This window comes from Anser anser (genome assembly GCF_964211835.1).
Source record: "Anser anser genome assembly, chromosome: 1".
NCBI lineage: Eukaryota > Metazoa > Chordata > Aves > Anseriformes > Anatidae > Anser > Anser anser.
The window spans coordinates 92,458,373-92,481,196 of record NC_139720.1 but is presented as its reverse complement, the minus strand read 5'-3'; the positions used below and the strand labels follow the sequence as shown (position 1 = coordinate 92,481,196).

General features: G+C 41.7%; 1 long non-coding RNA gene across 1 annotated transcript in view; it reads right to left on the bottom strand.

The window, feature by feature from the left end:
• LOC310892132 overlaps positions 1-22,824 on the bottom strand; it is a 75,961-nt gene that overhangs the window by 32,930 nt on the left and 20,207 nt on the right. The window lies entirely within an intron of this gene.

The window sequence follows — 22,824 nt, the reverse complement described above, 5'->3', positions numbered from 1 at the left end:
AGAGCACTTTCAGACTGGGAACGAGGGAATAAAGTATTGATCTCGGTATGGCAAAATAGTAAGACAAGCCAGCCTGTATCTGTCTTCCCACAGCCAATCTGCCATCTGCTGTCCTTTCGTTTTCCCTCGCACGACTGACGCAAGCAGCGTCCAAACTTCAGCACGTTTTGCAAACAGCAGAGCCCGTTGGGCTGCTGCTGTAGTTCTGCCATCAGTGTCAGGCCTGTTCCAGCCTGCTTAACCATTTCATCTGATAAATGTCACTGTGGCCCCTTCGTTCTTCTCAGCACCATATGCTATCGGATTAAGAGTCGGGTTTTTCTCTGCTCCTCTTCCCTTCAGAAAGATCATTGGCAGCTGACAGCCCCCAGTGGGAGTTGTAGGTAAGGAAGTGCTGTGTGCTGTGAAAGTGCCATTGCGACTGTAGGCGTTGCAGTCCTGCCTCTGAAACGCGGCTCTGAAGCAGGGCATCATTGCACAACTCGCTGTACAAACACAGGACAGAAACCTGTGCCTGCCCTGATGGGATGGCAAGGGGAAGATGTCAGAGGTGAGGCAGGAGGTATGAGGATGAATATGAACCTGGGGGGTTTTGTTAATAAGTCATTTAATAAGAAGGACACTAAACATCCTTACAGAAAAATGCTTGAGTTTTATTCATTTCCCTTAGTACTTGAATGGAAGTAGTGATATAAAAGCGTTTGGGTAGAAGTTAAAGGCTGAAGAAAGACAGGAGGTGAAAAGGGGGGAACAAAACAAAAGAAACAATAGAGGATCTTACCATCATGCTCTTATAGACATCACTCACAAATATTCAAGGTAGAAACCTCTGTTATAAATTCGACACTACTCTGCTCCTCTCCCTCATATGAATGATCTGTGCACACACTTCTTGTTCTTTGAGGGCCATTAATTTACCTTCTCTTCTTCATGGTCCTCTAGATCATCCGGTTTGATTTTTTAAATAGGAACAGGCAGGAGTACATCTAAGGCAGAGGGAAAGGCAGGATTTATTTGCAGAATGGGCAGTGTGATTTAGATGGAAGAACATTAGCCTTGGGCAGGACAAAGGCAGCCTTAAGTCCTGTTTCTGGCTCAGCCACTGATCTCCTGCATAACCTTAACCAAACCACACCTTTCCGGTTGGTCTCTCTAACTCCCAAAACCCTGCCACAGGCACCCCAAGAGAGCCGGCTCAGTCACATTCACTCTCCAGTTGCACATTTCCCTAATCTAATATTCATCCAGCACTGCAGAGTTCACCTTGGAGTTTTCTTCACTGGAAGCTGGAAAACTTCTCTGTCTCCCTTAGGGGTTTCTCTTTGCAGGGAAGAATGTCTGCCAGAGATTTGTTTTCTGTAGGTAAAAGTGACCACACAACAATCCTCCTGCCTTTCACCCAGCGTGTTTTGGGGGGACCGCTAGGGAGACCATACACCCGCTGCCTGTAAGAGATGGAGAAGCGGGTGGTGGAGGAAGCAGGGGGAGGCCCGCCACCAGCTCACCCAGCACTCTGCTCCAGCGCAGCATTAAACGTCACCCACCGCTGGATCCAGCCCAAGGTCAGGCTTGCAGCCAGTGCGCGCTGCGTCTTGATCAAAGACAAAAGACCCAAGGTTGCAGTTACATTGGGAAAATGCCTTTTCATTGGCTTTGTAATATGAGCTGGGGAGACCGGTTATAAAGATCCAGCCTTTTCCTTTCCTGCTCTATTGAATTTGCTCACTCAGGGTGTTTTTTCTTTTTAACTTGCCAGTTTGGAAAATGCATTTCGGTCATGTGTCATCACAACTATACTGCCAGCTTCTAGCTGCAAACACAGTCCTGAGCTCCTGCTTCAGAAGCTGGGTTTTATGCCCTGTGTTGAGTCAGGGAGTTCTTCTCAGCACATTGTGAACATGATGATAACTGCCAAGCCTGCCATTTTTTACTATGTGGATTAAAATAGGTGTCACTTTGTAGAACCGTCCTTCGAGTTTGTTTCTTTAAGCAGCACAGGGCAACCTTAGTGCATCTCTTGGAAGGAATGTGGGGATTTAGCTTCTGTAAAGGCACTTTCATACAATAATTGTTACTTGGAGATATTTTTTTTTATCATTCCTACTGCTGTAGAAGGATCTGCATGTCTGAGTTGTTATTATTTTTATTTGATACCCTGTTATTTCATCTTCATGTTCGTGCATCTCATCTTTTGTACTACTCTTTTCAAGCAAAGTCTAATTTATTGAATATGTATACAGTAAAATGCTAAGCATTTAGGAGGTTACAGTTCTTTAGATGCCACCACAATGGAATGTTTGCTTTTAATTATTAGTAAATCACAGGTTACTAAAGTTTATCTTCAAAATATAAAAGAGAATTCTTAATTTATTCATTAGCTGATTGATTACATTAAACAACCTCTGTAAATTTAATGATCATGATTCATGCCAGGATTTGGAAGCTGCTAGACAGGCCATGTCATGCCATTACTCTAAAACACACAAATGACTTTTTTTTTTTTACCTAGGTTGTTAACTCATGTGAGTCCCTGAAAGTCATCATCTAGGTATGCCACCAAATTCTCTTGCTTTCTGAAGAAAAAAGGACTGTATATATGCTAATCTTAAAAAGCTGAAGGCAAAGTTTGCTCTTTTTCCCCAGCTCAGGTGTCTGATGCAGTTGGACTGAAGTGACCACAGGTAGTAGAGAATGAGCTTTTTGTTCTTCTGAATACTAAGCAAGCCCAAGAAATAAGCAGTACTTTTGCCTTTACTGGCGTCCTTGCAATTCGCTGCTGAGTTAAATTAGTGTGGCTCTGTAGAAGAGTTTTGCACTCCCTTTCAGCCCTGTACCTGGCATATGTAGGAGAAAGATGGATTGCAGTTCCAGAGCTGTCACTCTAACATCTCTCACTTGTGTCTCACCCAATTCAGGGGGAAAAAAAAGGTACTTCTTTCTGCTGTCTGCAATGGCATTATTGCAGGTGTGCCTCTGACTAACACTTGCCCACTGGGTAGTTTATGTAAATTGAGGAGCTACAGGGAGCAGAGTGACTAAAAGGGCCAGGAGAGAGGATTAAGAAGCTCATTTTCGCTATGAATGGACTGAGTGTGAAAATTGTACTTCAGCTAATCTGTCAAAGCAGAACACTGATGCAGTACACATGGCGCTGGTCTTTCCTTTCTCAAAAATAAGTGCTTGCTACTGACCATCCACAATTAAACTCTCTGGCCTTTGATGAAAAGAGATGCTGTAGTTTGTGCTAAAAATACTCTTCTTTGGCTGAAATAAGAGGATGAGACTAGATAATCACAGGATGCAACATTAACCAGAGAGACTAAAATGGATAGTCAATTTAGTCCAAAGCTTACCGGTTCATTATTTCATATCAACAGACTCTTCAAAAGAAATTACAGTGTTTACTCACTGGAAACTCGTCTGCTCGCAACACTCTTCTGGACGTTCTTTAGCTCAAGCTGTGTGTTGATATGTGCATTTCGTTTTGGACAAATGAGTCAAATTGAAAGCCCTGAGACATCAATAGATATTGCTACTTGCAAACAAACAAATGAAACACACACACACACAAAAAAAAAAAAAAAAAAAAAAAAAAACAATGGTAACATAAGAGGGAAGAGTAGCCAGATCTCAGAGACAAGGACTGAATTTTGTCCTAGCCTCTGCAGGGCAGTCTAATCTAAAGAACAAATGGTGGCTGCAGACCTGATCTAAATCAGGGCAGCATACAGCTCTGGCCATGGCCCTTGATTCAGGGGATGAATCAATATCAGGAGACAGAGACTGTGAATCTGTTTTTGCCCCTTAATTCTACATTTTCTGATAGTTATAACAAGGTCAAGTTGGTCATTTTGTGATCGTGGGAAGCAGGCATTTTGTACCTGACATAGCCAAAAGCACATGAATGGGCGAGGCATGGGTTGCTGGCCTCAAGTTTTCTGGTGCCAGACAGGGGGAACTATTGCTCTCATACATGTAGACTCTGATGAGCTTAGCCTGGGAGGCAAAAAAGAGCTGTCTGAGTGATGAAGGATGCTACCAAGTTCAGTATTTACTCAGCTGGCAGATGTATAGTTAGGAGAGAGGCAACCCCAGCACACGACTCTCTTCTTGGCATGGCGCATTGGCTCAGCCCGACTCCCCGTGGTCAGGCAGCTGGCACAGCCACCAACAGCAGGCTCTTGCTCTGCTCAGCCTCCCTTAGTTGCTGCCTGTTTTTTGATGTCACTGGCCCAACAGCACACCCAAAAGGTCTCAAATAGGATGCTGAAGTTCAAATGGCGCATGCTGAGCTCAGTCTGTGTAGCATCTGCTGTCTGCAAAAGATGTGATGCCAGTGCCTGTTCTCAGACTGGAGGGTGCCTAGACACAAGCAGGAGGCAGTCCATGGAGAAAGCTTCTGCAGCAGTGGTGAGAGGAGCTGAGGATGCCAAGGAGCGCACAGTAAAGGATGCTACAGCATCTCAAGAGGGCCTTGTGCTGTGGTGTTTTACTTTGCCTTTAATTGCAGCTTTGCTTGATGCTTCTGCCTCCCTGCCAGAAACGCTGATAAATGACTTGTGCTTGTGCATGAGCATGGGCGTGCACTTTCCAGGACCTTAACAGTTCATTTTATCCTCTCCAACCTGCAGTGGAAATTTTTAGACCTTTTATATCCACTTACTAGGTAACTTGATCAGTCACTGGTCTCCAGTGTGGTGGTAGTGTGTGCCACTGCAGCAGCGGTGAGGCAGGGAAATAGGTGACATTTTTGTACCTTTTTCATTCCACTTGCATTAATCCAGCTTCTTTCTCTTCTACTTTTACAAATATTTCTATGCCAGTGTTTGCAAAGCATCAGCATTTTTGCCGTCTTTTCTGACCTGTGGATATTGCAGGGTATGTGGTGAACTATTCACTCCCTATTCTTTGTGATCTCATTGGGACACATAACTCCTTTCTATGCACATCCTCTTTACACTTTCCTAGGAGCATAAAATGGGCAGTAAACCTAGCAAAAATGAGAAACAGTTTGGTGTAAGGGAATGACTTGAGAGGCACCCTCAGAAATGTGGAAGGGTAACATGCTATTCAGCTTACTGCCACCTGAATGGCTCCTGAAGTTCAGAAGTTGTTAAAGCAATGCTGAAGGTACCCTGGCTAACAGCTTAGATGGAAACTTCTCCTCTGCTCTTTTCAACCTCCCTACCCCATTTCCTGCATTAATATTACTTGGGAAGATCCTACTCTTCACTAGGAAGTAAAATGCAAGGAGATAAATAAGAAAGGGAAATGGTATGGAAGGCTAATTCTCTAGAAAATGTTTGCCTTCTGCGCAGTGACTATGATGCACCATAAGAGCCTTGATTTCTTGTTTCACTAAGTGTAGAGACCCACGATTTTTGAGGCAACGTGATACAACTGATTGTGCCTGTGAATTACTTTTTCATCAGTCAATAGAAACTGAGCAGTAATAACCTTAATTAACATTTGCATAATTGTGATTAGTAGCTTACAAAAGTACTGTTGCAGTCACAATATAAAAGATTATATAACAGTTATTGAATTATGCTGCCTTTATTAATTTTTTTTTTTTTAAGTCACGGTGAGTGGCAAACAGGATATGTCTAGTTGATTATGTAATTAAACATATTAAGTAGCTGTCAGCTGAAGTAATTAAGAAAAGTTTGAGCACTTCCTAAAGCAAGTAGGATCGACAAGAAGACCAAGCGTTTCCTAAGGAGTCCAGCTAACACACCAAGGTCATCCAGCTTGAAACTCAATTCTAGGTTGTTTGTCACTGTTCACTGCTAGTTTCATATGCTTATTCTCAACAAGTGCTCTTTGAGCACTAATGCCTAATTCAATTAGATGGTGCACTTCATTATTTACTGCTCAGCGTCAGCAGTGCTACGAGCAATGGAGCCTAGGATAACTCTTTTTTCAATGTCAAATTACCTCAAGTGGCAGTTGTGATGGATCCAGGACTAAGTCTGGACTAAGATTAAAGCTCCATGGCTTTGCCCTGTGTGTGCTTTGAATTATTATGTGGGCGCTCAGAAAACAGACAGCAAAGAGGAAGAAGGTACTCAGGCAGAAGAGAGATAACATATGCAGGCCCCGAAAGTAACTAGTTGTGGCTAACAACCAGCAGCAGGTTACTAGAGATTTCCTGCAGAAACAAGGGCAATAAGTATTTTGAAAAGGCACCGTGGGAAGTTTGAACTTTAATTTTTGCTTTGACTTTTGAAAACATTAAGGTGATGGTGTTGAAAAATGCAGAACATTTTAAAGAGAGGTTTCTGCTTTGATCTTGCAGAACTCAGAATATATCATCATTTTTAAAAGATCAGGAGGAACAAAAATACAAAAACTAAATGACAAACAATGAGTGTCAAACATGGTAAGGAAGTTCATTTCATTCCCCCAACCCAAGGGTTTGATATTAGAGAGCCACTTATACGCATGCAGTACTGAACTGCTTCTCCATCATTTACAGACAGCAGCAAAAAGGTGTTTCAGTGCTGTAGGAGTTATTAATGGACTGATACTACTGTTAGTGCTGCTGAAGAACTTTCAGCAAATGAGACATTACAGAAAGAAAATCAAAAGATAATAATAGAACATCCTCCCTTCAAGTTGCCCCCCGTTGGATTTATTGCAATTTATCTGTACTTACAATTCGATGTTTGTTCTTTACACCCAGCCTTCTTGTGTATGTTCTACCTTTATATTTTCTTGGTGACTTCTTTTCCTTTTTCCTCTCAGCCTCAAATTCGTCTGCATGGTAACACATTACCTGAGAAGTCCTCATAACTGGCTGCATCCTGCTTTTCTCCCATCCCAACAACTTTTACTCTGGTTCTGTTTGTTCTCAGATATTTTTTGTCAAATTTGGAAATTTTTTTTTTCCAGTCCCAGCATGCTAAATTATTCTCTTTTGTCTACACTGAAAATCACCAAAGCATATGTTTTCAACTAATTTTTAAGACTCATTCTTTCTGAGGTTGTACATCTCTAAACTTGAGCTTTCTTTATGCTTTGGCAAAAAGCTGGACATGAGATAGACTGAGTAAGAAGGAAGTGAATTATCAACCCTCTCAAAATGCTAAGGGCATCAGCATTTTTCGGAGATCTCTGAGAAGTATGATTTATAGTTTATAGGATCCACAAGAAAAGTGACTGAAATATGAACTAGAAACCCAGGATATTTTTAAGTCATAAGTCTAAGCTAACCAAGAAAAAAACCCTAAATGATGTGCCTTGCAAATGAGTTGAGAGAATAAAACAGAACACTGTGTACATTAATCACTAAACATTCAGATGTTAGAGTAGAAAATCCAAAATATCATTTCATTTTAGCGTACAGAAGACCCACGGCTCTTTTTATTGCATGCTTTGGATATGCTTTTGTGTGTTCCCAACTGTGAATTTTGACTGCATGTAAGGTACGGAATAATCCAATTTTGCATAGCAAAACTTGGCAGGCTCAGCTGAGTTTCCCTGATTCAAACACAAGATGTTTAGTTTTGCAGAGTCTCCACATCAAACTTGAAAATTCTTTTTAGGGGACAAAAGCGACCACAAAAACAGACTGAATTTTTCTGAAGCTAGTCACCCATCCACTAAAATCAATAATAAAGAGAAACTACAGTTAAAGCTAAAGTACAGTAAAAGGAGAAAAAATGTACCACCCCCATTGGAACGAATGAGAGAATAACAGCTTCTATTGACAGTTGCTTTATTACTGGAAAAATCCTTTTTTCGGGGGTTGGCTTGCAATGAGCCATCCTTTAAGGCAAAGTCTTGCTGTTGTTAATCCCTGTCTCTGGCAGCTGAAAATCTGTGCTCGGGCTCTGTTCAGCCCACTCCTTTTGGAGAGCAGAGTGTGGCAACGATGATAAATCTCTACTCTCCTGCTAAAAGTCTCCGTGATCAGGCACCCATCAAAAATTCCCACCTCAGTAACAGCACCTAAGTGTTTACCGAGCCCAAAGTGCCAGGCAAACAAGGCGGGATAAGGCTTTGAGCCCTAAGCCAGTCTCACTTCTCGAGCTGAGCAAGTTGCTTCAGTTCTTCTGAGGGACAGATGCTAAGCTGGGCATCAGCGCAGCACAGCCAGCGGGGTTTTGGCGATGCTGCTGTCTGCAAGCTGTGGCGGTGCAGGAGCTGCTTCATGTGCAGCTCAGCTCTTCGCTTGGGACTGCTGGGAGGGCAGCAGCACCTGGGAGAGTGCTGGGCGAGAAAGCTGATGAGGGGCTGGCGCAGCTCCCCCGGCTCTACCAGACCCATCCCATAAATCAGGCTATTTAGGGAGGCCACAGAGCCTGCTAGTGTCTGTGATTGCTCATTAGCTTATATTCATGACAATTATCTCCAAGGAAGGGGACCTGTAGCCTCTGCTTTTAGCATGCAAATTATGCGAAGTTTGGAGTTGCTACACAAAATCACCGAATGCCAGACTGTCATTACTGCACTTGGTTTTTCAGAATACAGTTTTAATTGAACTAATTATCACAGGCTTCCACAGGTATTTCAGGCTTTAACTAAACACTTTACAAGAATTTTAATCATGCTCCTGTTGAAGGCAGTGACAAAAACGCTTCAGTGCTGTAGGATCAGAGTACGCACACCACAGATTATTTATTTTCCTTGTATAACTAAATAATGACACAAATTGGCAGACAGTACAATAGGAAGACTTAAATTCAGGTACTTGTGACTCATTTTAATTGGAATAGTTAGAGAAATAGAACCTCACATCAAGAATACGTAAAGCAAATGAATAGCTAATTTAGTATGTTACCAAGAATACCATCCTGAAGCCATGGAAGAGGGAAGCTCCACATCTCATACTCACTCCAGACTGCCAACACCAGCCCTGCCACTGCAAAATCCCCCTGGCACAGCTTCTCCTGCAAAGGCAGATTGAGATTCTGCCCTGTGCTTGTTCAAGTCTGTGTGTCTAACTTGGTCATGGTAATTAGGACTCCACATGAATTAATAATAATAATCTTATTGATTTCCGCAGTATTACTTATCAGATCATCAGCTAATATGTGCAAACAAAGGAGCATGCTGCCAGAGGAGTGGATATGAATAACAAATATGTTTAGATCCTCTTTCCTACAGTGTTTTACCTTGCAGAGTCATTTACCCCTATGGAGAGGTGCACGCAGCTTGCTCCCTTTTCGATCCGACCAGCTATTCCTTTACATCTGCTCTGCACACTGTGACCGTGGTTATGCAGTGTGCACAGCCAGTCACTTCAGAACATATTCAGGACAGTAGTAGCTTTTGCACTGGATGAACAATGGCTTGTCTGCCACTGAAAAGCCACGTGTGGGATTCGGGTGCTGAAGCGTAGGGTGCCCTCGGGTGTCTGAGACACCCGCATGTGGGTATGACCCGAGCCCTTACAAGGGGCAGCCAGAGGCCAGGCAGGGTGCTCTAGAAACAGATCCACTGTGTAAAATAGTGCCTAACACCCTGGTTTAGCCTGCTGAGCCTCTCCTCAAATGTCTGTCTGTGACTGCTGTTGTACTGGTAATGCTAAGAGAGGCTGGGAAAGCAACAAGCTCATCCCCATGGAAAAATGCACAGACAAAAGATAATGGTGAGCTCCATCATATGGTGCTCTAGCTAGAGCATCTAGAGAGGAGGAAGAGTAGGCTAACTTAGCCAAGCTTTCAGGAAATATGTTATGGGTATTCTAGTGAGGGATATAACACCGAAGGGCAATAAAGATGTAGTAACACAGAACAGCGCAGCTAAAAGCAGTCATCTGGTGTGTTCCACAGCCCGTCACCAGGGCCAGATTTCCAGCAGATGTCTGCATCACCTGTCCACCAAAAACATCTTTTACGCAGACTCCTCAGTCTTCCCATGCAATTCATTCAATTTTCTCTCTATCCTTAACATTCAGTCTCTCTCTCTTTTATCAATCTCCTTTCCTGCAGTTTAACCCCATTGTTTCTTTTCATAGTCCTTATGGCAGTAGCTTGTGGAATATTTGATGACTTATTGTGACATCTTCTCACTGTTGTAATCTCTTAAATTGTTGTGGGGTTTTTGTTGTTGTTTTTAATTATTTTTTTCCTGTTGGTTCATGTTTTCTGGACTTCTGATAACTCTTAGTTTCATCTAGCCTCTCTCCAACTGCAGGAGCCCTGACTTTTCTGTCTCATCTCTTACTCCTTACTAAATCCTTTTTGGAATATATGAGGCTGGTCCTGGCCCCCAGGGTCTCCTTCAAATGTATGGGTGGCATCAGAACAGACAAATGTTAGCTGCATGGCTAATACTAGCTGTCCCAAGGGTTTCACATGGAAGTTACCATCAAGAAAAAAGGGTATTTGCTATTTGTAAAAATAATTAAATAAATAAAATCCAGAAATGAAAGGCAGGTACAAATTACATAAAAATCTGCACTAATGGACATTCTTTCTTTTGCACATCGTGTCTCATAGCTGATGTCGAAGTTCAGATTTCATTCTTGACATTGTTTGGACTTCAAAAGCTGTGAACTTTTTTGGTGGGAAAGGAAGGTTTCCAAGGCTTCCTGTGGCTCTACTCAAAGAAACCCCTTCCTTTTTTATTCCATTGCTCAGCATTTGGCTCTTTTTATCTGACCCTGCATCTAGTTCTTACTGAAACATTACAGCAGTAAAATTATTGCATGGTTACTTCTCTCTCTCCTTGAAATTAGACATCACTGTCAACTCACTACTAGTGCACTCACCTCTAGAGGGCCTTCAGTTTTTGACAGCTTTAATTTTTCGTAGGCTGAAAATGAAGCATTCAATTGCAGAAGAAACCTCTCTGCGAACCAGCACAGTTTTGCTGCATCCAAGGAAAAGCAGACATATTCAGTAGCTCAAAGAGAAGTGTGAACAACCCTCATTTCACTCTGCCCACCACTGGAATGAACAAGTTGAAATTCCAGATAAGTGTGTACATCTTAACAGCGTCATGCAGTTTCTCTGGGTGGAGAAAAGGAGGGCAGGAGGGAGGAGTATTGCATACAAACCTAGACTAATGGACCATCATTATTTTGTGATCTTTCACAGCAGATATCAGAGTTCAAAGCTGTTGGTCCCCCTGGCCGTCAGCTTCCAAACTAGACGGGTAGGAAAAGCCTCTGAATGGATTACTTTAGCAACTGTTTAATATCAAAGATTTGCTTCTTTTGATCTCACGTTTGTGATGTAGCTGCAACAAATCATGAGAATTAAACATTTTCTTCCACACCCCAGTGCGATTGAGTAGAGAATATGCTATAATATATATAATAATGTATGTATAGTACCTACTTTAAAAACATCTTCTTAGAGAACTACCATCAAAGAGACAAAGGGTCGTATTAATTTCTGGCATATCACTTGCTCAGATCATCTGAAGTGGCATTTGCATCTCTTCCAGATGAGATCTCAAAGCTGAAAAATTGCAGTAGCTAAGAGAGTGTTGTTGAAATAACTAGATTCTCTACCAGGCACTTTAAAAGCATCTAAATGGCGTATTTTTCAGCTGTGAAATAGAGGTCTTTTCCACTGTTCTGGAAACATGGGATTCAAGGTGACTTCATGGGGTGTTAATGGATGAATGATCTGCACCCTGCTAACAATATTTCATGAGCAATGATGTAGCAAATAGCATAGTCTATTACACTGTGCCACCACATGCCATCTGAAAAACACATTGCTGGCTTTAACATCCCAGACTTAAGCAACTTTCCGCAGAAATATGCTTTGCCCACTTCAAAGCACAGCGCATCCTCAGCACTAAGTAGCAGCTACTTAGATTGGAAGTAGTGATGTCCCATTTCCAGTCTCTCTCCCAGTAATTGAATCCCTGATGACTAATAAGTGGTGAGGGCATTAATCTTTCCTTCAGTATGTACTGAAATATATACGTCTTGGGCACTTGTTTTATTATGGGACATGTCTTTTAGTCCACATAAATTTGAAGAAACTACTGCCTTTGAGATCTTATGGTAGAATAGACTTGATTTTAGACTTGATTTTAAACAAAGTCCTTAAGCATTATTATCAGCGGGGGAGGGAACACGATGACACTCTGAAAGGCAAAGAAACTTGTGGAGACTATAGGATAGATGAAGTCCTGTTGAGTAGGAGGCTAAAACCAGCTGACTGTAAAAAAAAAGGAGGATGCAAATAGTCAGTGGGACTGCAGCATCCCAGAATTGTTAGAGGTGCTCCAGGTATCATGCCCTTTAGTGACTCTGCTTCTGACCCTCAGCAACCCACACAACTCCACATTTACATCTTGGACACTTCTAGCTTGGACACTTCTAGCTAAATATATTTTATGTTTTTCCTCTTCCTTTTCCTCCTCCTTCTCTCCTTCTTCTCTGCACCTTGTCTCTCTTGTAGAAGAAATTTATGACATAACAAGGATAGGCTAAGGAAAGAATGGAGTGGAGCATACACGATACTTCCATCAAAATACCCTGTCTGCAGAATATACTTTGTTTTGCCTTTTCAGTTGCTCATTCTGAAGAAGAATAGTTATAATAACATGCATGATTTCTAGTGAAATCTTGTTCAGGCTTGCTCCCAAGGGTTTGCAAACTATTAGTAAGGGGATAGATGCACTAGGACATGAAAGAAATTTTCTTCAAATACTTTGACTAATGATTTGTTTGAAGTTTGAAATACATTTCCAAGAGTCAAGGCCTTGCTGTTTATTCATTTTGTTTAACAATTGCTCCTGTTGTTAACTTCCACCAAAATAAATTTGCCAGCTGGCATTAGAAAAAATATCCCCTACTCCTAATAATACTTACTCTTACCGACTAGGCGAAAAGCTCTTTCAGAGTCCAGGCCCTCAGCTTACACCCTGCATAGGGTGAGTGTTACACAGAAAATGACAAAGTTTAGTGACATTTTGATGGAAGAAAATGAAAATTTATCTCTGATCTTTTACAGCTCAACTGTTCATAACTGTTGTAATTGCATTTCTTTGAAGTTTTATCACATCAGGATGTGTAAAAAGAGATGTAAGTTGCCCTGAGGTACCTGGAGATAGGTAATTCAAGTAACAGTGCCAATAGTAGTCACTGATGATGGGCAAAAATTGATAGAAAGCAGAAAAAAAGAAGTGAGGAGAATAACTGGGGAGGAAGGAAGTAGCTCAGTATTTTATGAATTCTGAATTGCATCTTTCAGAATACAGTGAATATGGGGACTGTATTTTTGGTCAAATTATTCAGATTTTTTCTTCTTTTCCCTATCTTTCTTTTTCTTATATATATATATATAAATTTATATATGTTTTTAATATTTAAAGAAGTCTTTGGACAAAAGGAGAATAAAGGAAAAGAGAGAACAGTACCTCCAGATCCCGTTTTCCAAAACTACTAGCAGACATTTTTTAGAAGTACGAAACACCAGTAAGAAGATTTCCTGGAGGGCTGACAAATGCACTGGCCATTACGCACCCCCCTCAACAAACTCTGTCACTCCTGCCTTCTCTCCCACTTAGATGCCACTAGCCTTTGCTTCTGTGACAGCCAGCTGCACAGGGCAGTAGCTTTTCTTTCCATTATAAAGCATAGTCATTAGCAGCAAGAGAGATTTTCTTTCAGAGGACTCTATTCCTTTGCCTCACTCATCTTTCAACTTGTAGCAGAAACCTTGGTGACCACTTGGTTTTTGTCTACATCTTGTTACAGTTCCTTGCAAACTTCTATATTTTTACAGCTATCTCCTTTTCAGCAACAAAATACAGCAAGGAAACTCTTAGAAGCAGCCAGGAAGACAATATTTTCCCCACTCAAGTAAATTTTGCTTGGCATTTTCTTTTGCTGTTCCTCTCAGTGCCTCTGCAGCCTATTCCCCTGCAGAGCTCAGCATGAGCCTGCAGCCTGTAGATGGAGAATAACACTTTGTCTGCAGCAGGAGCCCTCAGTGCTAGGTACTTTTAGTAACACTTGACTGGGATATTTGAGTGGGGAACCAGAGACCTGAATCAAGGAGAAAATACAAGGTATGAGTGGCAACTTCCTTGTTTTAACACCTGAAGATAGAGCACGTGCAAAGGGAAAGAGAGAGTTATTGAAAGACTCGTCTCAGAAGGGTTCTGCCGCACATTGACCTTTTCCTCCCGTTTTATGCTTTAGTCATATATTGTCATTCTCACTCCTGTGAAGTTACAGTGACTCGTCATGTAGTGAGACTACTAGCATCCCCACAGCGGAAGAGAGAGAAAAAAAAAAAAAGAGGAATGAAGCTAGGCAGCAGATCCCCTCTGGGAGTTGGTCATTTCTGTTCTCAGGTGGATAGGATCACCAGTCACTGCTAGCTCATCTCATTTCCATCATGTTGGTATCCTGACAGGCTCTGAGCAATTACTCCAATACCTGAATTTCCCTGACTGTAAAGAAGAGAAGTGTGATTAATTAGCTCCTGTTTGTAAAGAAGTTAATAAAGAAGCAAGTTTTGGGGGGAGGAACAAGTGCAATAGGCTGTTACTAAATTGCTGTTTAACTTATAGCTCTTTCCTATCTGTAGCTCTACCAAGGAAAAAGAAGAAACAGGTCTCCAGTACCTCGCAATGCTAGTTCATTACTTCTTTAACTGCTGGATGAACTCTCAGTTACTTCCCATCATTCTCCAAAGTTTTTCACAGGCCAGTGGCAAACAGTGACTCTGTTTGCCAGTGTCAGCCAGAGATAGTGTAAACTGGTATCACTCCAGCAGCAAAACCACACCAGGTTACACCGAAGCAGGGTCACTTCCTGGAGGCACTTCAGGCTTGGTCCTACTGTGGGCAGTCTGCAGTGGCCAGGATCCACACAGAGACCAGGTTTACCGTGGGCTGACCTGTCTCTGGATTCAGTCTCGGCACATGTGAAAAAGTGGTATGCTTTCTTCCTGCTCTGAGACACTTGAAATTCACCCAGATCTCTTAATTCTACGTTGCCCTGTATCGCACAGTAGGTCTTTTTAACTCCTGTCTCTAAATGAGGCAGAACTTCCCAGCCACAGGCAGTTCATTTAAATATAAATGTGAAAGCTGCACTGGAGGAAATGGTTTCTGCTCAGCTGTTTGATTATGAAATCAAATCATTTCTCTGCTGTTTTCAAATTGGTGGCTAACGGACGGTAACAGTGAAAAAAGGCATTGCAGGGCTGGGTTTACATGAATTAAAGGCATTCATTCCTGTGTGTTCTTTAATCTATATTGAAAGTAGTGTGTTTTCAATTATGACCTGAGCCTATGGGACTTTTTTTTCTTTTTTCTCTTTTTTTTTTAAATCTCTAAAGCAATAGAGAGAAAAGCTTTAAACCCTCAGGAAATTGTTAAATGTAGGATTATACACCAATGCCATCAATTATTCTTTCTTATGTTCACAAATGATAACAAAGAGATGAATTGATGGGTAAGATCTTTACTTCAGGCAACAGAAAACACCAGCTACAAGTAAAATAAAGGCACGGATAAAGAAATTGCTAGCTGAACTCCCCTGAAACACAGAAATAAAACGCTGAAAGCAAAGGAGTCCAATAGTGATTTCTGATCTCTGGTGTCACAGAAAATCACTCAAGGAGTTGCCTTCTGACTGGAAAGAATGGATATTTCCTGTTTTCTTTCAGAGGAAGTCAAAGGGCAGTCAATACATCAGTATTTTCTTCAGTGTCCAGATGTGCTTGTAGTTTCAAACTTAGGTCACTACAGCAAGCTCTCCCTCCTCTGTAGTTTTAGTTTCAGAAGGAGTAATGCAACTTTTGAAGCCCAGAAAGTAGGTGGTAAGGTCCCCCAGTTTCCAGTCCTCATGCCTTCAGCTGTCTTGTCATAAGATCCCTTGCCTTCTTTCTCTTACAAGTCACTCTTCCCTATTAGGTGTCTAAAACTCTATTTCTTACACCTCTTGAGAAATAATTACCCTAAATACGTTCTCCTTTATCTAAATGTCTACGCACTGCAGGGACTCATAAAACCGCATATATTGTATTCTTCCTTAAGCTTAGCACTTAGCAGCCTTGCAAATCTTTGCTATTTATCTTTCTGAAGGCAATGTTAGCACATACAGGTGGTCTAGGGAAACTGTCTGGTCCTGGGGTTTTGACTCCTTTTATTCTATTGCTAGAGTAGTTTTCAGAAAGCTAAGTATTAAGGATTCTTTTTTGTCTAAACCCTTACATTTCTTATTTTTCTATATAAATATCATTGCAATTGTCACAGGGGTGATAGTCACTTCCCACTTGGAATTAAAGTGATATAAAGATGAGCAGAAAGAAGGTGTCCAAATAAGCTCCATGTAATATAATATCTCGAGAACCTATTACCCAAATAAATAGCTTAAATAGCTTACATAAAGCCAAGTGAATGGGAAGGGAGCAAATAAATGTATCACACAGTAGATGAGTACAGATGACATAGATATTATCGTGCTCCTGAAACTCTAAGAAAACCTTTCAGGAATTGAAATGGAGTCACTTCTGGAGTAATCAGAAGTTCTTCAGTCTTTGTAAACGCTTTTGCTGTGTTGCTTTTTTGTGTGTGTGGCTTGTTTGTTTGTTTTTTGGGGGGGTGTTGTTTGCTTTTTGTTTGTTTGTTTTCAGTTTAGGCCTATAAATGTAGTACAAGGCAAGACTGAAGGCAAGAGGATGGTGGTGCTCACTTCCCATTGCCTCCCCCAGGCAGTGGCACTATCATATCTCTGCAGAGTTGTGTTTGTGCTCACACAGCCATGGCAAAGGGAGTCCAGCAGAAGTGGAGGAAAATCAGGGCCAGGCACACCAAGGCATCAGGGGACAGACTTCTGTCTTACTTGAGGAGGTTGGTCACCTCACAAATAGGGACGTAGATAAAGCAGAGATGTTTAATGCCTCCTTCACCTCTGTCTTTAACACTGATGATGGGCCCTGAGACTCCTGAAGCCCTGAGTTGAAGGATTGTGACTGGAGAAATGATAAACTCACATCTGATTCTGAACTTGTTCAGGATTTGCTGCTATAGCTGGATGCACATAATATCTATGGGGCCCAATGGGGTTCATCCCAGGGTACTGAAATAGATGGCTGATGTTACTGCAAGACCTCTCTGAATTATTCTTCAATGGCCTTGGGAATCTGGAGAGGTACCAGTTAACTGGAAGCTGATAAGTGTTGTCCCAGTTTTTTTAAAAGGGTAAGAACAAAGACCCTGGTAATTACAGGCCTCTCAGTCTCACTTTAGTGCCTCATAAAATTATAGAGAAGCTTATTCTGAGAGTTACTGGAAAACACTTGAAAGACAATGCAGTCATTGGTCATAGCCAACAGTTTCACAAGGGGAAAGTCCTGCTAACTAACTTTATTTCCTTTTACAACAAGATTACCCCTCTACTTGACTAGGGGAAGCCAGTAGATGTGATCTTTTGGGATTTCAGAGAAGCTTTTGATACTGTTTCTCACAGTATTCTTCTGGACAAAATACCTATCATACAGCTAAACAAATACATAATAAGGTGGGTGAACAATTGGCCGATGAGTCAGGCTGAAAGGGTTATAGTAACTGGGGGTACATCAAGCTGGTGGCTAGCCACTAGCAGGTTTCCCCAAAGCTCCCTTCTGGGGACAGTTCTCTTCAGTGCTCTCCTTCCTCAATGGAAGTGATTGTCCTGCTCTGCTTTGTGCTGGTGAGGCCTCACCTCAAGTACTGTGTGCAGTTTTGGGAGCCACAATAAAAGGACATAAAACTATTACAGAGCATCCATAAGAGGTCTACAGAGATGGTGAAGGGCCTAGAGGGGAATGATGCCTGAGGAGCAGGTGAGGCCCCTTGTTTTGTTCAGCCCAGAGCAGAGCAGGCTGAGGGGAGGCCTCATGGCGGCCTGCAGCTCCCTCACGAGGGGAGCGGAGGGGCAGGCGCTGAGCTCTGCTCTCTGGGGACAGCGACAGGACCCGAGGGGACGGCATGGAGCTGGGACAGGGGAGGGTCAGGCTGGGTGTTAGGGAAAGGTTCTGCACCCAGAGGGTGGTCGGGCACTGGGACAGGCTCCCCAGGGCAGTGGCCACAGCACCAAGCCTGAGGGAGTTCAAGAAGATATTTGGACAACGCTCTCAGATGCAGGGTGTGTCCTTTGGGTGGTCCTTTGGGGTCCAAGGAGTTGGACTCCATGATCCTTGTGGGTCCCTTCCAACTCAGGATATTCTATGATTCTGTGAAATCCTACCAATGCTCTTCCACACTGCGCTTCAGTGCCAGTGATGATTTTGTAAGGTCCAGTTCAAGTTTAAAAGACTCCCAGACAAACAAAGGAAATCATTTTCTGCCTAATTGGTGAGGTGCCTCCCCAAATATTGGCAGAAAAACTCATTTTTAGAGTAACTTTCCAGAATAAAAATCTTACATTTTATCCTTCTAATTGCTTGCTTATGTGTGCCAGCCATTTATCCCATGGACAGAACTTTTTACTCCCTCTTACCTTTTCTTCCTCAAAAAGAAAGCTAGGCACTTGATGGCTAGCTCAGGTGGCTCAGGTTCTGCAATATCTATGTTCAGTTCTTTGCCAAAGAATTCCTCTGTGACATAGGTTGTTTTGCTTTACTCAAGCAATAACCCACCAAATTCCCACTGGTTTCAATACATCTGAGGAGTTTTAGGCTTTAACATTCGTGTCTCATTTCCTTATTTATGCAATATAGCTACCAACACTTTCCTTTGGCTGCCCTTTTTGCAGCTTCGCTGTCTAGAAAATAATCTCTTTATGGTAGACACAGTCTCCTATTATATGTTTGATGATGTCTAGCACAATAGGTCATTCATCTGGGCTAGGAAGCCTCTGAGAGCTATTGCTGTCCAACGGCAGAAATAGGGAGGAACACTTCTTACACCTCTGGGTTTTCTGATATGTAAGTTAGGATATTTCATCCCAGAACTACAGGAGATCAAAACTCAAATAGTATATTTCTTCTGAGGGAAGAAAAATCTGCACATATTTCATTCTGGGTTTTGTGGGTCTGGGCAGGGGGATTGCATTTTTGAAAAATAAAAGCTTAAGGAAAAATGGACTAGCCTCAACAAATAACAGTAATACTAGAAAGTGTAATAATTAGTGAGACCGACAGCTGAAATGGCTCATTCTTTCTTTGCAATATAGGCCCACAATGTTACAAACTATCTCCAAAAACAGATCTTGCACATAATAGTGGAATCTAACACTGCTCCACAACAGTCTGTCACAAATTCCAGAAGAAAGCTGTCTGCAGCTATCTGATATTTTGCACTGCTTGGTGAAAGCAATTCCCTTGAAGAGCAAAGGAAAAAGAAAATGAGCAGTGGGTCCCACAACTCATCTTAAGTTTCCTTTGGTGACTTTCTTCCATTTCTTGCTCATGAGGTCTTTGACAAGCAGCAGCAGTTATAAGATTTTCATTTCCTGGAACATTTCTTGCCAGGCTAACCTAAGAGCTCTTTTTCTTTTTCTTTTTCTTTTTTTTTTTTTTTTAAATAATAGATGCACAACGTGAGTGGAGGAGAGATTCATGACCTATTTTCCCAAAGTGAATATTGAGCTTTGCGTGCTTTCTGATATTCAGCAGGGAGTTCTCCTTGGACCAGTTTATGTTAGCCTTCCTATGGCAGAACAGTAAGGCAAGGTATAGCTCAAGGTATAGCTCAGGTTCAGAAAGAAATCCTAACATAGTCCTTGAGGAATAAGATTGCTCCGTGTCAGTGTGCAGGTTTTCTTCAGTAGATAAATAAAGTCCAAATTAAAACAAAGAGACAGCCTACTTTGTCAGTCATTTGTTTAAAGGAGTTCACAGGCATTGTTCAATCAAGACTAAGAGCGCAAGTTTTAGGCAGTCAAATGGGTCAGACATTGGGAGTTGTGGGAAGGCGTCATGTGAATCCACTACATATTAGTGAAGTTAGGACAATTATACACAGAGACTAACCATTTTATGTAATGCTGACTAACCCTCCTTGCCTTCAGTGGTGTTTCATCACCTGTGGACCAAGCGGATGTCTGACAGAGACCGCAGCATCCCAACAGTTTGACTGTGCTGTGTCAGAACATCCCCCAGCCAGAGCTGTTCATCAGATCATTGGGCGGCAGCAGTGACATTTCAGTAGATGTGTTTAATTGCGTGGGTGAAGCAGGCCCATCATCAATAGTGCTGACATTTCAAAGAGCTATCACCTCAGGATAAGTCAGCTCTAAAACTAATCTCTTTCCTGTCCTTCTGCATCTGCCCTGACAAATAAAGCTGCGTGAGTCAGATTTTTAAACACTGGAACCAAAACAGAGGTACACAGCACAGAGAAACCCTTTAGGAGCCCATAAGCAGCCAATTCCCACCAAAACCCTTGTGCCTCAGCAGGCTTGGATGTTTCTTTCAACTCCCAGCTTCGGCTGTGGTTGCCCAAATACCTTCAGAAATCACAAGGGAGAAAAAGAGAAGGTGGTCTGATTGTGCAAAAAGCTTGAATCCATTTAATCAGGTGGCAGACAAAAATTAACCCAAATAAATACTGCAGTGTTGGCAAGGAGGAGGCCCAAAAGCACAGGAAAAGGTCTCACAGGCATGTGCACGCCCTAGCACTACCCAGGCCAGAGAGCAAAGAGCTTCCCTTCTGTGGGGTCGGTAAATAACTGAGCTTCTCCAGGTAACAGTGGGAGCCTGCCTCCCCCAGCTTGTCTGACAGCCTGCTGATGGGTGAAGTCAATCATGAGGAACTGACGTCGCTTCACTTCGTGATTTTTCTGATCGCTCTTCTCAGGTACCAGTGAAGGGCACAAAGTAGCACACAAAAGCTCAAGAGTTTGGTCCATTTTTGTCATTCAATGCTGTCTCCACCAGAGTTTTTGCCAACAGCTGAATTTTAATTTTGCGCCTTGCAAACCTTCCATTAGACATTTGAACCGGTGTATTGAAAGGCAAAAATCATAACATTTCATCTGAGAGACGTTTAAATAGAACAATTCACTATTTAAAAAACAAACTCTCTTATATCATCTTCCACCAAAATTTGCTCAAGGCAGCAAGTAATTCTTTAATAATTAAAATAATTCCTTAATAATTAAAATAATTTGGCAAAAGCTATGCTTTTGACCTAAAAAAAATAACCTAGATGGTATTTATTTTGCTCATTGCAGCAGACAGGTCCACTTAAAGGAATTATTCTCTGCTAAAGCTGTTCCTATAGGGTAAGTCTTTAAAGGACTACACCCTTAAAGCTGAGGACATATTTCCTGTTTATGGCCATACGAAACCAAAAAGGCTCTTCTGTAGTGTTCCCAGGGCAGTGCTCATGAGCTGAACCACTGCTAGTATGTTTGTCCATACTCAAATATGCCAATTTGGTAGAATCTATAAATTGATTTTGTTTTTATTTATTTGGGGGAAGATGAAGAAAGTTGTTATGTTGAGCCACCAAGACTGATGCACAATCGTCTAAGCAGCTTCTCAGCCACTGTTCTGTGCCACTGACTCAGTCATCCTTCCAAGGAGGGCTGAGACCACAGCAGCCAGACTACATAGAAACATGCTTTTGACAATGAACATGGACTGCAGATTTACACAAGCACTCATATATCTACTCAGGCATAATGAAAATGCACTCAGAATAACTTTCCCACAGCCATTTGTTGTTCTTATGTTGTTTCTGTCCATGCTGACTCTATGCCAAATTCAACCAGCATCTTTCAATTGCCTTTAAGTGCTCTTTTTGAATCTAAAAAGTTGGGTGGAAATAACTAATAATTTTCAGTCTTACAACATCCAGCTCTATGTTATAAGTACATTTCTAAATGCTTTTTATGTCACCCTTATCACCTGTAATTTCTTCTTTTTTTTTTTTTTTCCAGAACCACGGCTTACTGGCTGAAGTATAAAAACTGCTGAAGGACATTTTCTATCACACTTTGGGCAGCTGCACACAAAATTGATGGAAAATTACCTTTCCAAGGTAAAGTGAGTTTAATTCCTAATTTGATGAAAGGGAGGGAATACTTAAGACATTTTGGCCCTGAATAGCTCAGAAGGATCTTGTAAGAGGATGAGAAATTTTCTGACAAATGTCTTGGTAACAAAATTTCCTACAGCTTGTTCAGTGAATGAATAATTTTTTGATCATCTTTGAAAGGTGAACAGAAATGACCAATTCAGGAATGTATGAAAATCAACATTTTGTAAAAACTACAAATTAGAAACAAAAATAATATTTGTGAATACTTTCAATGCAGGAAGGTTTTGACAGAGAGTGTTTTGATTAGGTGAGATGTGCCCTGAGGAGCACCATGATTTGATGAGATAAAGATCAGCTGGTGCTGAGTGAAAAGCTTAGCAAGTAAGGAGGGAAGGAAATTTGGTGTATTGGGTGCAAGAGAAGAAGAGAGAGACTGGAGACTGAACATAGCGTAGTATGTCCATTATGTCTGCAAGGCTTCTGAAGACATTTCACCTCTGTGCTGTTCCCCTGTTTTCTCAGCTCCTAACATGATGTCCTACAGAAGGACCTCATGGTACCTTACGTAGTTAGATGGAGACCTAGCTGCTTTATCCTCCCAGTGTCTCTTCTCTTTAAGCCTCTAGAGACTTAAAATTAGAATTTAGATCTATCTCCAAGGTTCCTGAGATCACAATATTTCTTTTTAACATTTTTGTTACCTCATTGTTTGTTTCCCTGATTACTCTTAAATCAATTCTCTTATTCTCTTTCAGGCATCGTGAGTGATGTCTCCTCTCTTTCCTCATTCTCTTGCATCTCTTCCTACCTGTATGTATAATACAGAAGTTTAGGACGGAAATTGATTTTTTTCTCCATCTCTCCGTCTTGTTTTCTAATTTATCCCAGGCTACATCTAACAGATTAATCAAGAGTTGACCCACA